The sequence below is a fragment of the Mesoplodon densirostris genome, chromosome 11, assembly GCF_025265405.1.
Source record: "Mesoplodon densirostris isolate mMesDen1 chromosome 11, mMesDen1 primary haplotype, whole genome shotgun sequence".
NCBI classification, from domain to species: Eukaryota; Metazoa; Chordata; class Mammalia; order Artiodactyla; family Ziphiidae; genus Mesoplodon; species Mesoplodon densirostris.
Window position 1 is genome coordinate 25501351 of NC_082671.1, and position 14727 is coordinate 25516077.

The following is a 14727-nucleotide window of genomic DNA, read 5'->3' on the forward strand; positions in this document are numbered from 1 at the left end:
TGAAATGCAGCATAGTTAAAAAGGGGGAAAAGGGCTTTTAATTCAGGAACAAGCCAATAACATAATGTTATGGTCACATTTAAAATCAGTTGACTCTTTGTCATCAAATTTTAAATGATAGGATATTTTACAAGTTACTCAGATATGATTTAGATGAAAATGAAGCATAACAGGTCACTGAAACTAAGATCCAGAAAATTGTAGAAATATCAAGAGTATACAATAATCTACACCTCTCTTTCTACCCCTACCAGCACAGAATGATTTTTTCTTCTTCCATTTGGGGTTACATTAGTCTATGCTATTGTCGTAGAGTAATTGTGGTCTGAAGTAATTTGGAACAGATTGACACTGATCAGTCTGTGAATATTTGAGGAACACCCACCATGCACAATAATAAATTCTTATATTGCTAAAATACTTTTTTCCCATGGACTTATCCTTAAAGATAACTGAGAATAATCATCTGAACATAAAACTATTTGATACAATAATCCTTCCAAACTGAATTAGCTAATAATCTATTTTGGTGATGTTCAAGTTATAGATTTCCACATTTAGAAACTGTATTCTGTTTTTGTCCTGGTTATCACAAGGACATAAACCATCTCAGTTAGCATTCACTAAGAGAATTAGATGATTAAGCATTGTGCTGTGCCCAAAGATAAGAGGTTTTCCCTGAAATGTGAGCCCGAAGTGTCAACGTGGTCAAATGTTTTGTATCTAAAACTTTCCCCTCCTATTGTATGGTTTCCTTAACTCTCTTTATATAGCATTTTCTACCTTTATGTTTAGGTGAATAAAGCACCATTCTGAAAGACTAAGGGTGAGAGAGGAATTCTGTTTTTAGAATGACAAAGCCACTGTCAAACTGTGATTCTATTTTTAGTAGCATGCTTGAGGGTTCATTATTAGAATAGTTATTTCCTCAAAAAAAAATGAGTATCTGCTTTGAGCCAATTATTTTCACATGTTAGCTCAACACCCCTGTGAAGTTAAAATAACCTTGTGAAGGAGGTTCGATATTAGTGACTATTTGATGTTTAATTGCCCTTGATGACCAGGTAGAGTTGGGCTTCAACCCCAGAACTTTCAACAGGTAGTTTTACTCTTTCTAGTACCCTGGAGATACCTAATAGTCTCTCCATAAGAAATTACCCCCTCTTATAAGCCTAATTGGAATTCTAGCCCTGCCACATTCTGACTGTAGAACATTGGACAGGTTGCCTGACCAATTTGAGTCTCTGTTTTCTCGTTTGTGAGGTGAAAATAGTGATTTTTATAGGCTTTTTGTGAAAATTAACCTTGTAAAATGCCCCATAGAGTAGACCTCACTGGCATGGCCACCAGTTCACAATAAGCCCCCTTTCTCTGGGAACTGCCTACAAAATACAGGTGCAGTTGCCCACAAACAACTGGCCAAACAATATTATTCTGCCCCTCTAACGTTGACTGGCTAATCCACAGGTGAAGACCTGTGAAGAGTCATGTGCTGAGATACTTCAACTATTTTACCCTAGGGGGCCAGACATGAACTCTTCTTCTGAGGTCAGAAGTCCCTGATCGCTGCCTTTCCTGAGTCTTGGATTCTTTGAGCTACCCAAATATTCTTCCAGTATGCCAGTTGAAAGAATATTTTTTTCCCTTAAGCCAGCCAGAGCCAGTTTCTATTACATGCAACCAAAAATGTATTAACCGAGGCAATCTAGCACAGAGCCCAGCGCATAATCCCTGGATACCCAGCACTTGTAAATTCTTCATTTCCTCCACCATACTAATCCTCATCCAAAATGGGAATACTCTTTGCTTTATTTTTAAGGAATGTTAAAAATATAACTGAACCAAAGCCCCTATTGTCTAATAAAGCCAAGTAAATCACAGAGACCTAAAACTATAAACAAACAGTGCCCGATTTAGAAGTTCTCTGTCATTCAGAATCTGGAGTAGAGGTTTGAACCCAGCCTCGCTAAATGCTGATTCATGTTGCAGTTCAGTGGAGCCTTACTCAGTGATTGCTTTGAAATCAAAACCAGAACAATGACCCTGTGATTGATATTATTCTGCATTGAGTCCGGTATTTTTATTCTGATAGTTAAACTGACTGGAATCAAGGAATCAAGAAATGCTATATATGCTTTAAAGAATGATTAAAAAACAAAAGAATTATTCATTCGCTGAATTAAAAAAAAATATTCTTTGCATGATAAATCCTGAATAAGAAAAAAAAAACCTATGTAAAAACCTGAAAAACATTTATGAAACTCCAAGAGAAAAAAACGAGAGTTATTGAATCCAAGCACTTATCCCCTAGTCTGCTGTTTACATACCAGTAAACAACTCTACTGTGTCTCTGAAGACTACTAACAGGAAGCAGAAAGCCAAAATAAATTAATAGTTCTTAGGTTGGGAATTGGATTCATGTGATCTCACTGAAAATATAACTTTTGTCAAAAATTTATCTCTGATGAGATTAAATACTAATTGATAAAATTCAGTTGTGCCTTTGATGAAAAAATATTGTTTGATTTTGGAAGGTATGTGTTGGCATTCTCAAAATTATAAAACAGAAACAAATTTTAGGCTGTTGGGAGAGATTTACCTTGGAGATGGTACAGTATTTATCTTAGATACTGAAAACCACTGTATACTAAGAAACATAATCATTTAAGAACAATGGTCACAGCTACAGCAACAAACTGTCAAAGAACAACACCACCCTCCCAGCTCTATATGAAGATATTCAGGGATTATTTGCTTTTTATGAAGATGCCTTTTCTGGAAGGTTCCAAACAAACTATGTTGCTTTTCAATAAATCTTCATCAATTAAAAAAAAAAAAGCCAACGTGTTCTGAATCCACAGGCCACTTACTCGTGGGCATCACCACCATCATCATAGTAAGTGGGCAGAAGCAATATATGAAAACTCCCAGCTGTGACTGCCAGAATTTTTTTAAGCCAGACAAAACAAAAACTGTTCCCTTTATTTCATTGAAAAATAAACACAGTTCCATACACCGAATCTACCATAATGCAGGGGCTCCTTGGGCATTAATCATTGGTCTATATAAATAGAAGGAAAAGAGCTGGTAAAATTTTCTTTGCTCTCACCTAGTTTTCTGTTTTCTTTTCCCAGAACCATGCATTCTCAACAAGCTGATCCCCTTTAAATTCTCCTTCCTCCCACCCTGGGCACTGCACACTAGACTTTTCCTATGCAGTATGTGTGGAGTTAAATAATAGTTGGTGTTAATTGCCATTTATAATTAATAATCTGTGTTCTTATTTGTTTATATATATCTCCTCCTAAAGGAAGAGCCCACATCTGTCTTGTTTATTATATTCCGAAGGCATTTCCTAGTACCCAGCCTGAGTGTGGACTTAGTGTATAATAGTGAGTCCATAATAGTTGAATCAATCAATCATTCCACTTGTAATGTAATAAATCAACTAACCCTGAGCTAATAGAGTCTGACTACTAACTTAAAGGATTAGCTAAAATTGCTGTGTTTCTAAATGAGGTTCTATAAGAAAGTTAAAAAACTGTCATAAAACAGTAACCAGCCTTCTGAGCACTTTAAAATGAGTCTGCATTTCCAAATGCTACTAGGATGACTAAATCATAGCTACTAGAATACTACTAAAGTGATGTGCTACCCAAATTTACAATATCCTCTAAGAGTGTAAGTATGGAAGGATATATGGCAAATTATATATATGTGAAACAATTTCTTATGGTACCAAGAGATACCTGGCCTCCTGGTGAGTGTGCTGTAGGGTAAATATTAGACTCACTGGTCCATCAGGTTTCAGCTACAGTAGGAGGGAGGAAGAAAGTTTGGAGTTGAGATTGTATGCAAAGGGTTTTGGAATCAAGAATAGGAGATCCAGAGGGCCCAGTAGGAGCTGCGGGTGAGGAGAGGAGAGGGTTTGGGATTGTGTCAGATCAGGGAATATTCAGAGCAATGTGGTGTGAGAGTCCTGGTGATAATGGACGCCGAAGGATACTGATGGCCTTTTAAAATCCAATTCTGACTCCCAATTGTTATGCAAACTGGTCTTGTATTTTTGAGAAATACACAGAGATGAAGAAACAAACTCATTCAAAAGGTAGGAAAACTTGACTCAGTCCTGGCAAAGATTCAGTTCTCAGAAGACTGGAAGCTGATTTTAAAAGAAATAACTGAAGCCACAGAATGTACAAATCACTGACTTCAACACAGCTCAGATACTGAAGCAGATTATAGAAAATGTTTTGTGGCAAGATGTATATGTAATGAATTTTGAGAGCTTGCTCTTTTGTGTAGGTATTCTTTTCTAAAAATGTTAGAACCACTGGACACTGTGGAAAGCACTACCTTTATGAAACATACTTTTCCTGTAATTTTTAAAATCTTTCTTTTTGCCTGCTTTCCATAACTGCTAAAATTGTGAATGTTTATAGATTTATAAAAATGTTTAGCAGTGATTCAAGTAGTAAAATTTTAGTAACTGTCTAACACACTTTATTTTTCTTATAATTTTTTTCTTTCATAATGCAGGGAATAGACTTTTATATTTTGTATCAAATCAAAACTGACATGTTGGCAGCAGTTACATAAAATGAGATAAACTAGGTAGAAATATCAAATCAGGTTCTTTTAGGCTTGGAACCAGTCTGTAGGTTCCAAGTAACCCAGATAAGCAGCTACAGTTATTGATGAGTGAGACATATTCTCTTTTATATGAATTAAATTCTTTCAAAGTATCACAGTGATTCTACCTCATATAAACCCTTGGTTATGCTGGCAGTTCCCCACATGAAGAATTCTTGTGCTCAGGAATGTGTTTTATCTCTATTCCTTAGAATTTGAAATGCATATTCTCTATTATAGATGTTAAGTAATCTACCTGGGAAGCCTGAAAATTCTACATAGCCTATAATGCAGTGTTATGTAGACCTCAACCTTAAATGTAATGGCACTGGTGCCCACATTTTTTAATTCTCTCTTTCTATGTGATCTCTTCTGATTCCACAGCTTTACGTACTCTCTGTATGCTAAAGACCACTGACTTTAAGTCCAAAGTCCTATATTCAGCTGCCTACCCTATATTTCCACTTAGATGTGGTACCTAACATGTCAAAAGCAGCACTCTTCATCGCCACCTCACCTCTGCCAACCAGAGCTCTTTCTCTGTCTTTTCTAATATTTCCCATCTCGATGAATATATCATCCTTCTCCATTTCTCTCTTTTATCTCTCTCTCACTCCCTACTTCAAATTCAGTTCTGTCAGCTTTACTCCAAGACTTATCCTGAATCCACCTGCTTTCTTCCATTCATTCTCATGACTACCTCCCTGACCAAAGCCTTTGTCATCTCTTACCTAGACTTGAAATAGTCTGCTCAGTGAGCCCTTGTTTCCACTCTTGCTCCCAAAAAAATCAATTCTCCACATTACAGCTAATGATTTCCTAAACCCCAAATTTATCAAACCAACTAATGTCTCTATGGGAAAATGCATTCATAATTTCACTTTGGATGCTAGGAACATATACAATGTAGTAGGAATAGATTCAAGTCATTGGTGGTGGTTTCAGTCATTGGGGCAGGGTTGCTAACAGGATCAAGTGCAACTGGTAAAAGTATGACTGAGCTGAGGAAAAGGAGAAAGTTGATAAATCAATGGTTAAGAGACCTGCAAGTGTGCAATGCATATGTATATACTCTTTTGGGATCCAGCTGGTTCCTTTTCACGTCCTTTTCTTCTGTATGGCTTAAGCTTTGACCTGCCTGCTTCTCTACTATTACTTTTATCTACAAGAGTATCCCTCCTTGAAGGTTTACAGAATTCAACATTATAAATATCCACAATCTCTTAGGTAATCACTTCAAGATTGGTTAGGAATTTTATTCACAGAGGTGGGAAAAGTGGAAGTAAAATTTTCATCCAGAATTGTGTATACTACAAAAGAATATGTAGCTTCAGGCCATTCTGGGCACTTTCTGACTGAGCTAGCCCTGGCTTGGGGTATGAAGGACCAATATTTTCTCACCTTCATTAGCCTTCTTCTAGGGAAGAGAGAGCTTCTCAGCCCTCATGAAAACTTTGTTCTCTTCCTGCCATGTGGCACCACCAATCCTACCATTACAGTGGACACTGACAAATCAGGTAGGAAGCTTCAGTAAGATGGGGGTGAGGTTGGAAGAAAGGGGGAGATAGCAAAATCCAAGAATTCCCAAACAGGAGCACCCTGTCCTTTTATGAATAGCTGTTCTAATTATGATATATTCAATTGACTAACAGAAATGCTTGAGGGGTGGAATGTATCAGGTACCCCTGGGGCAGTCAAGCTTGCTTCAACAAGCTGAGATCACTATCGGGTAGCCATGGCTCTTTCCTCTATGAAATAGAGAACATGGGACCATATAAGACCACAAGGTTGGAGCAACTCCATGAAATAATTTATGTCAAAACGAGGAGTTTTGGGCATGAGATGATCTTCACTCTTAAATTTTGTGCTATAAGTATTTTTGCATACTTCTTTCTCTTAAAGAATGAAAAAATAAGAGGAAGGCTGTATCTTTAGTTTGCTCAATGAGAAAGAAAAATTGTAATTGGATACCCTTACTGTCAATCATTTAGCAATGCTTCTGGATAGAGATAAGGGAAACTTTCTATATATGCATTGTGTAATATGATAACCACTAGCTATGTGGGGGTGTTGAACTCTTGAAATGTGGCTAGTGTGACTGAGGAAACTAATTTTTAAATTTTATTTCATTGTAATTTAAATTTATATAGCCACATGTGACTAGTAGCTACCATATTGTAGATTTTGAACCTAGGAATATCCTTGCCAGGGAAAAAGCGGTGACCGGGTTTATTACCCCTGATCTTTAACACAGTCATATTTGTTCCCTTCCACCCTTCTTAAGATTAGTGTGGAGAGTAAGGAGGTCATGAGTACAAACGCGTGTGAAACTCTCTAAGGAAAGGTATCTCGCCAGCAGAAAGCTCAGAAGACAGTGCTGTTGATAGTTAATGTTGTCATGACTAAAGAGTAAAAGAGACCTAATAAGTCAGGATAACCCTCTGACTAATGTATGACTCAGAGCTAGGAACACTTGTAGTTGAGTGCTTGCAAAGAAAAGAGATTTCTCTGATCTTTGGCTAAAACTTTTCAAAAAATCAGAAATTCATCTCCTAAATTTGAGGAAATACTTTAAATTTCGTCTTGGTTTGCTTTTGAGAGGGATCTGGAGAATCAATATAACTTTAATTTTGAAAATTAAGCAGAAATTGAAAAACCTCATTATTCAGTTAATTCAGAATAATTCAATTTATTTATTATTCAGAATTGAATAATGATTCAGACTTCCAAAATGGAATTTTAATTAATAAAAAATAATGTCTAATTATGAGTCTTCAAAAATATTTTATTTACACTGTCTCCCAATAATTGAATTTGTTGAGAAATATCTTTTCATTTAAAAAACATGTGGTGAGCTCCTACTATGTGTCATGTATTGTGCTAGACATATACAACTAGTTAATGCTCTTAACCGTTCTTTTTAAGAAGAGGAAACTAAGGCAGAGAGCGGGTCAGTAACTCGCCAGTGATCACTGCTTTACAAGCACTGCTTCATCTGGTATGAAGCTGGGTTCCAACCCACGTCTACCTGATGCCAAAGTCCATGCTTTTCAGAAGGGGAAACATTTTCTTCCACCAGTTATGCTCACCTATTTTATTTAACCTAGCCACTCAGTCTGTTTGGATTCACTTTTGTGATGTATGCCCCACCAAAGGATACTGATGATCTTAAAGAATTTACAAATTCCAGGCTCAGCTTCTTGGCAACCAGGTTATGCTTAGTGATGCATCACCAAACCTGCACTAAACCCTGTAGCTTATTGGAGTGTTCGGGTTTCTGCTGATGGGGCAAAGTTGTGGGAAAATCATTTCCCTTCTAAGCCAAATTCCATTTAATTGCCATTGTTTACCTGGTGGGAAAAGATTTACATTCCACAGCTCAGACAAATCAATACTGCTTAATACTGTGATTTAACTTGGAGTTACACTAGCTAAATGACAAGAACGCCTGGCTGGAATATAAAGTCAAGACATCAACTACTACACTATTGGCTAATATAACCTAACAGTAAAGATTCTTCCAAAAGACTAATCTTCTCCCAAGCTCTAATCAATTCTTAAGGGAAATCATCAGTCCAAAAGAATAATAACTTGATGGTGTGATGAGCATTATAACCTTACATTTTCAGAGAAGAAAATAGAAATGGCTTGACAAACGTAATTTAATTCTAAGTCTTAGTCATAGAGCACAACACAGAGCCAAGAATCACGAGCTCCTTTCCTCAAATTTTACCTATTATTTGAAATTGATACAGCTCACCAGTGATATTAACATCAGAAATTACATCACACCTTAAGTAATTTGGAAATACACGATAATAGTATTGTTTCCATTGCAAAATTTTACTGAGATTTGTATTGTTCCCTTTTATAATTTATCACAGTTTATTCAGTATGAGCCAGTTTATTCAGGATGGAGCCGTGTTCAAGACTCACGTCCGTCATTTACCAGCTTAGTATTTAACCTCCCTTGTGCCTCAGTTTCCTCAGTTTTAGACAATAAAACTCACATCATAAGCTTGTTAGATTAATACATGTAAAACCATTAAAATAATGTCTGGCCCACAGTTCAGAGTTTATGTTCTGTATTCATAAAGAATAAAGTTGCTGTTTACATTATCTTTACTTTAAAATTTTTCATTATCATTTTTGTTAATATTCATATTGATGGAGTGTCACTTTTTAGCTTTTAAGAATACTTTTGTTATATTGATTCATTTGTTCAGATTGATGGTTTTTCTCTTCTGTCAAACCATGTCTTAATTTATTTGAAACACATTTATGATCTGTCATGTTTCAGCCAGATGTCCCATTAGCTTCTAAGTAAGCTTAGAATTCTGTAAAACATCTTCAGAGAGGGCGTATAATAATGCTTTACAGAATGATTTTTTTTTCCAGTGGCGGCAAAAATTTTGAGAATTCTAAAATGCTCTTTCCTTCAACAGTTATCTAAAGTTAAGCCCTGAGCATCTGACCTCCATGCAACCTCCATATTTCACTGTTGTGATTGTCTCAGGTATGTTTACCTTCAACAGACCTAGTCCCCTAATCTCTTTCTCCTGCTCCTCGGCCAGTCTGCTGCATTCCTGTCTGCTGTGAAGAGTGGTGACAAATACTAATCTGAACTAGACCACAGTCGCATGAAGTCAGATGGAGGACTTGGCCTTGTATCAAACCTTAAAGCAGAGGGGAAGGGTGGAAATGCTGTCTTGTAAAAAGCAAGCCACCCAGTGCGTAAGCCCTGAAAACATGTAAATAACACTACATCTCATATGCTTTATTTCTCAATTTTGTCATGCTACCTTTGCCAGCTAGTTTAACTGAGTATGATTTGCAATGTTATTTTATTGGACATTTTTTGACAATTTGAGTACAGCTCTGAATGTAGTATTAAATCCTCTTCTGGCTCAGCAGATTGCAAAATTGCACGCTCTGTCTACACATCAAATCCTAGGTCTGGAGGGGAATTCAGACTTGACCTAGTCCAGCACATCCAGAAAACACTGCATTTGAGCTCTCTCATAGCAGATGGTATTTCAAGCTATCCTAAATGACATCTTTACAAGAAGATTAATTATATTATTACAGACTTTCACACAAAGGTTAAAATTAAGCTTGGCTTCCATTTCTTATAAATTCATACAATTTTTTCTTCTTGTTCAAGGATCTCTAGCCAACTCCAATGGCTGGACCAGTAAGTTTAATCACACTTCTGTGACTAAGAGGAAACTAAATATCATAAATTATGTTAACAATTTAGTTCTAAATTCTTTGTGTCAGCTTTATGTGTCAGGTTTGGGATTGGTCAATTTTTTTTAATCCATCAGGGACCCAGTGTTGCAGAAGTCCTAAAGAAAAGCTATTCTGAAGAATTCTCAGAGAATCAACTCAATTCTGGCAACTCTTTTATAGAGATTTTGGGATTACCAGAAACTACACTGGCACAATACTTAAAGCTTTGGCCTAACATGAATTTAAATTATGATTACATTATAATATTTTCTAAGAATTCTGTAAGAAAAAAATTGTATATGGTCAAAGGAAGGAAAAATTGCTTTAATCAAAGTCCCAATGATTGAATAGCATATATTCAGTAACAGAATGAAGATTTACCTCAAAGCCATTGGGCCTTCTATCCTCACAGTTTCTATTATTATTTAGAATTGTTTTTCAGCTATAAGTTGACAAAAATAGATTGCTTTAAAATTTTAGCTATATGGCATTTTAAAGTTCTTTTAAAATAAATTCACATTGATTTTAAACTTAGCTTTAGTTAGATTTTTAATATGTGCTCAAATTACAGAATTCTTCATAATCAACATCTAATATCTGTTCATTTCATTTATGATTAAGTAGTCTCTTCATCCATTTATTTATTTTTTAAAAATTATTTTCCCCTCTTAAAAGAAACTTATTGCTCTGTTATGTGTTTGCTTGGAAATCATTCAAACTGTAGAGACTTCTGGTATTATTCTCTCCAGTTCTTCTCTGTTTCTGGGACAGAGGGTGGATCGTATTTCCCTAAACCGTGGCAGTTAGATGGGGCAGCGCTATGATACTAATGGATGATGAGCAGAACTGAAGTGTATCATGTCCAAGCCAAAACGTTCAGTTACTGCTGCCAGACTCACCAGCCCAAAGCTCTCTCCCCCTGTTGGGTAACAGTGGAAGAGACCTTGTGTTGAGATCGTGGAGATACAAGATCAAAACAGCCTATATCACTGAGTTGCTTCAAGAAGGACAGTTGGCTTGGAGGGTCTCCTATATCCACATATGGTTTTAATTGAATGAGAAATAAACCTTTTTTTGGCATGTCAAGTCGCTGAGATCTGGGAGTTTTCTATTATTGCAGCATAAACCTGATCTATCTTAATATAACTAGACAAGATAAAAGAAAACTCAGGAGGGAATCTAACTTCCTTGAGAATCTTACTGAGACCTACTTAGACCTTGTTGTCCCAAAGAAGATCAATCAACTTCCTCAACAGTGAGTGTTGGTTTAGTGTCTAATGTTTGTAGTCACTACACAAGATACCTGGGATACAAAGGTGGTGAGGATACAACCCCTTGCCTTCAGATTGCTATAAAAGTACTTCCTGGGATGATGTCGAGCTATTCAAAATTGGGAAATTTTACTGAAAACATTTTTCTTACCAAAAAAATTCTTAATCTGAAAATGGCACATGTGCACACACACACACATATATTGTGTGTACGCATCATACACTGTTATGAATTCAGTCTGCATGAATGTTATACATATATGTGTATGTATACATTTGAAGGGGTGGGAGAGAGAGAGAAAGATACAAGGCACCACATTCTTCAGTTGCTCTTTCACTGAATTCCAAAATCCAGACAGAATAAATTTGTAATCAGTGTAGTTGTGGTCTACCTGACACTGCCCTGCACAGAATAAAAATGGCTCCCTGATAAAATGGAAATCACATATTTCATTTCCAGCCAGTCTATAACTGGTCATTTTGTTTGTTTGTTTTCTTTCTTTTGCATAATGAGTCAAAGTAGTCTGAAATGAATTAGTGCAATAAGAAAAAATAGATAGATAGATAGATAGATAGATTTTTTTTACCATTACATCGTATTTACACTTAGTTGCAGTTTTTTGTACTAAATCAAATGTAGATTTTTATTGAATTACTGTTAATGCCAAAGAACTGCTGTTCAGTCAAATAGCTGTTTCATGGTTGCACCTTAGCTTGCCTCTGGCCTACCTGTGCCACTGGGTGCTGACATACCCTTCATATAACACAGGAGTGAAGACACTAATTTATGGAAAATCTGGGCTTAGTTTTTCTTCATTTAATTGAATAATTCAGTTCTTGAAATTATCAGTAATAAAGAGATAATTATGATTAACATTTCTACCCACCTTTTCATAACTAAGGGTTTCTTTTAACATATATTTCAGCCCTACGATACCTCCTTCGAGTGGCTAATGGTGTTCTTATATCACATGTTAGAAAAGTAAGACTAATTAGCTTATCTAAGAGACACAGTTATCAAGTGAACAAACTACCATCCAAACTCAGGTCTGTGCTCTGATAACATATGTCAGCACATTTTTTAATATAAAAAACTCTTTTTGCAAATACTCCTTTTATAAAATATTCCTTTTTAAACCACAAGGATTCAAAACTCCAGACTGCTCTTAGAATTACCTAAATAATCTCTAACAGCATTTCTAGAAGCATAGTCATGGGTCACCTGCATCAGAGTCAGCTGGGGTGCTTGCTAAAATGCCGATTTCTGGTCTCCTACCTAAACTTTGTGAATCAGAATCTTCTAAAGAACATTTCAGAAATTTTCATTTTTAACTAATTTTCCAGATGACTCTAATATAAAGTTTGAGAACTGCTGAAACATACTTACAATCATTAGTCCCAAGCAACTGAGAGACTCTTTCTTGACCCTTACAGAAGTGACTCCAATTTTATCAAAAGAACACCTCAATAAGGCCCTTTATGTTTGACCACGTGACCCATCCCAAGAATCTAAGGTGTGAATTCAGTTTGGTTAATCGTAGGAGCCAAGGAGATGCAGCGGTACCCAAAGAGCAAGGGGTAATGAGAGGAGTACTTTTTCTTAATTTGGAGAGTAATTTGAAGAAACACTGAACATAAACATACTAACGCATTAATTTAAAATATGACATTGAATGCTGGCTTTAGGAAATATAAAAAAGGGCAAAATTTATAAATTTGGAGGCTTATGCTGAAGAAAAATTTGAATATAAAAATGAAAATGAAGTAGGTGGTTGGGGTGGAGAAGTTAAGAGGTTGTCTATCACTGGATGGAGAGAAGAGAAACAGACAAACAGAGGTTGTGAAGAGCAGCATTTGAAAACAAAACACAATCTTTACACACATTCTTTTAACACAAGGTTAAGTGGTGGTATCCTGTTTTGCAGTTTCAAAACTTGAGTCACAGGGCCTTCCCTGGTGGCGCAGTGGTTGAGAGTCCGCCTGCTGATGCAGGGGACACGGGTTCGTGCCCCAGTCCAGGAAGATCCCACATGCCACGAAGCGGCTGGGCCCGTGAGCCATGGCCGCTGAGCCTGTGCGTCCGGAGCCTGTGCTCCACAGCGGGAGAGGCCACAACAGTGAGGGGCCCGCGTACAGCAAAAAAAAAAAAAACGAGCCACAGAGAAGTCCCATGAATTGCCAAAGTTCAGTTGGTTAGTCAATGGCAGAACAAACCCAACCTTACTCCAGTGACTCCAAACCCACTGCTTTTCCACCTAATTATATTACATTTTCTTTTGTTTTAAGCCTTCCAACTAGTTTTCAGTCCATCTGAGGACATTGTGTCTGTCTGAGTCAATATGAACTAATATGGCAGAGCTTTGGGTAAGCACATTAGCATTTTTGAGCCTTTCTTGCAATTTTTCCCCCTTTGGAATAATTACAGACTGCTATGTTTTAATTATAGTGACTTTTAGGATGCTCCAGATTTCTTCCAAGCAGTTGGCTTTTGTATTTTCTTCTTCTACCTTTCATCTTAAGATTTCTAAACTCTTCTGTATCCCAGTGAAATTTTTCCTTAAGAAGAAACCCTAAGTGATATATAGTCCACCTGAGTGACATGGTGGAGGAGGACACAAATTAACCCCAGTGAATACTAGGTGTAAATGCTTTCAGGTAGCTCTTCTTAGTTGAAAACAGTATAAAGCAATACTCTTTTTCCAAGCCATCTGGAGGCAACTTACTGGCAAAGAACCACATGGTCTACATAAAAGTAATAATTCTGATTTCCATGTGTCATCTGCATGTTGCTCTACTCTGTAAATTATGCATAGAAACAGAAATTAGGAAAAGGAAGCAGCTCTGCAATGTGCTATGATTAAAGAATCACCAAGCATCACCTTACTTGGCTGGTAGTTAGGATCTATGTTTGTTTATTTTATTTTTATTTTTTTTGGTGGTACATGGGCCTCTCACCACTGTGGCCTCTCCCGTTGCGCCGCATGTGGGATCTTCCCGGACTGGGGCACGAACCCATGTCCCCTGCATCGGCAGGCAGACTCTCAACCACTGCGCCACCAGGGAAGCCCTGTTTGTTTATTTTTTTTTAAATATGCAGGTGTAATGGAATGGCTCCTCCTATAATGTGCAAAATAAATAGATAATTGTATTTTGAAGGCAGCAGTGTCCTTTCCATAAATAATCCATATATCAGGTTTTTCTGCCCATTAAGATTCACCTTCCTGTGGTCTATTTAAGAAAGAAAAGAAACTATTTCCTATGTGTTTCTGAATCGTCAGTGATTGCTACTCACCTGAGATATATGGTTCTTGTCTCTCTTCCTTGGCGTGTCACTGCCACCTCTTCAAAGGATTCCGTAGGACAGGACATGTAGTGGTTGAACGTGGGATAGGCCTGACTTCCATTGATAGTTCTGTAATTTTTGTCTTTTTTAAAAAAACTGCTTTGCTGAGGTATGATTGACATGTAAAAGCTGTACATATTTAGTATATACAACTCGATGAGTTTGGGAATAAGTATTCACATTGAAACCGGCACCACCATCAAGGCCGTAGACATATCTGTCACCTCCCAAAGTTTCCTCCTACCTCCT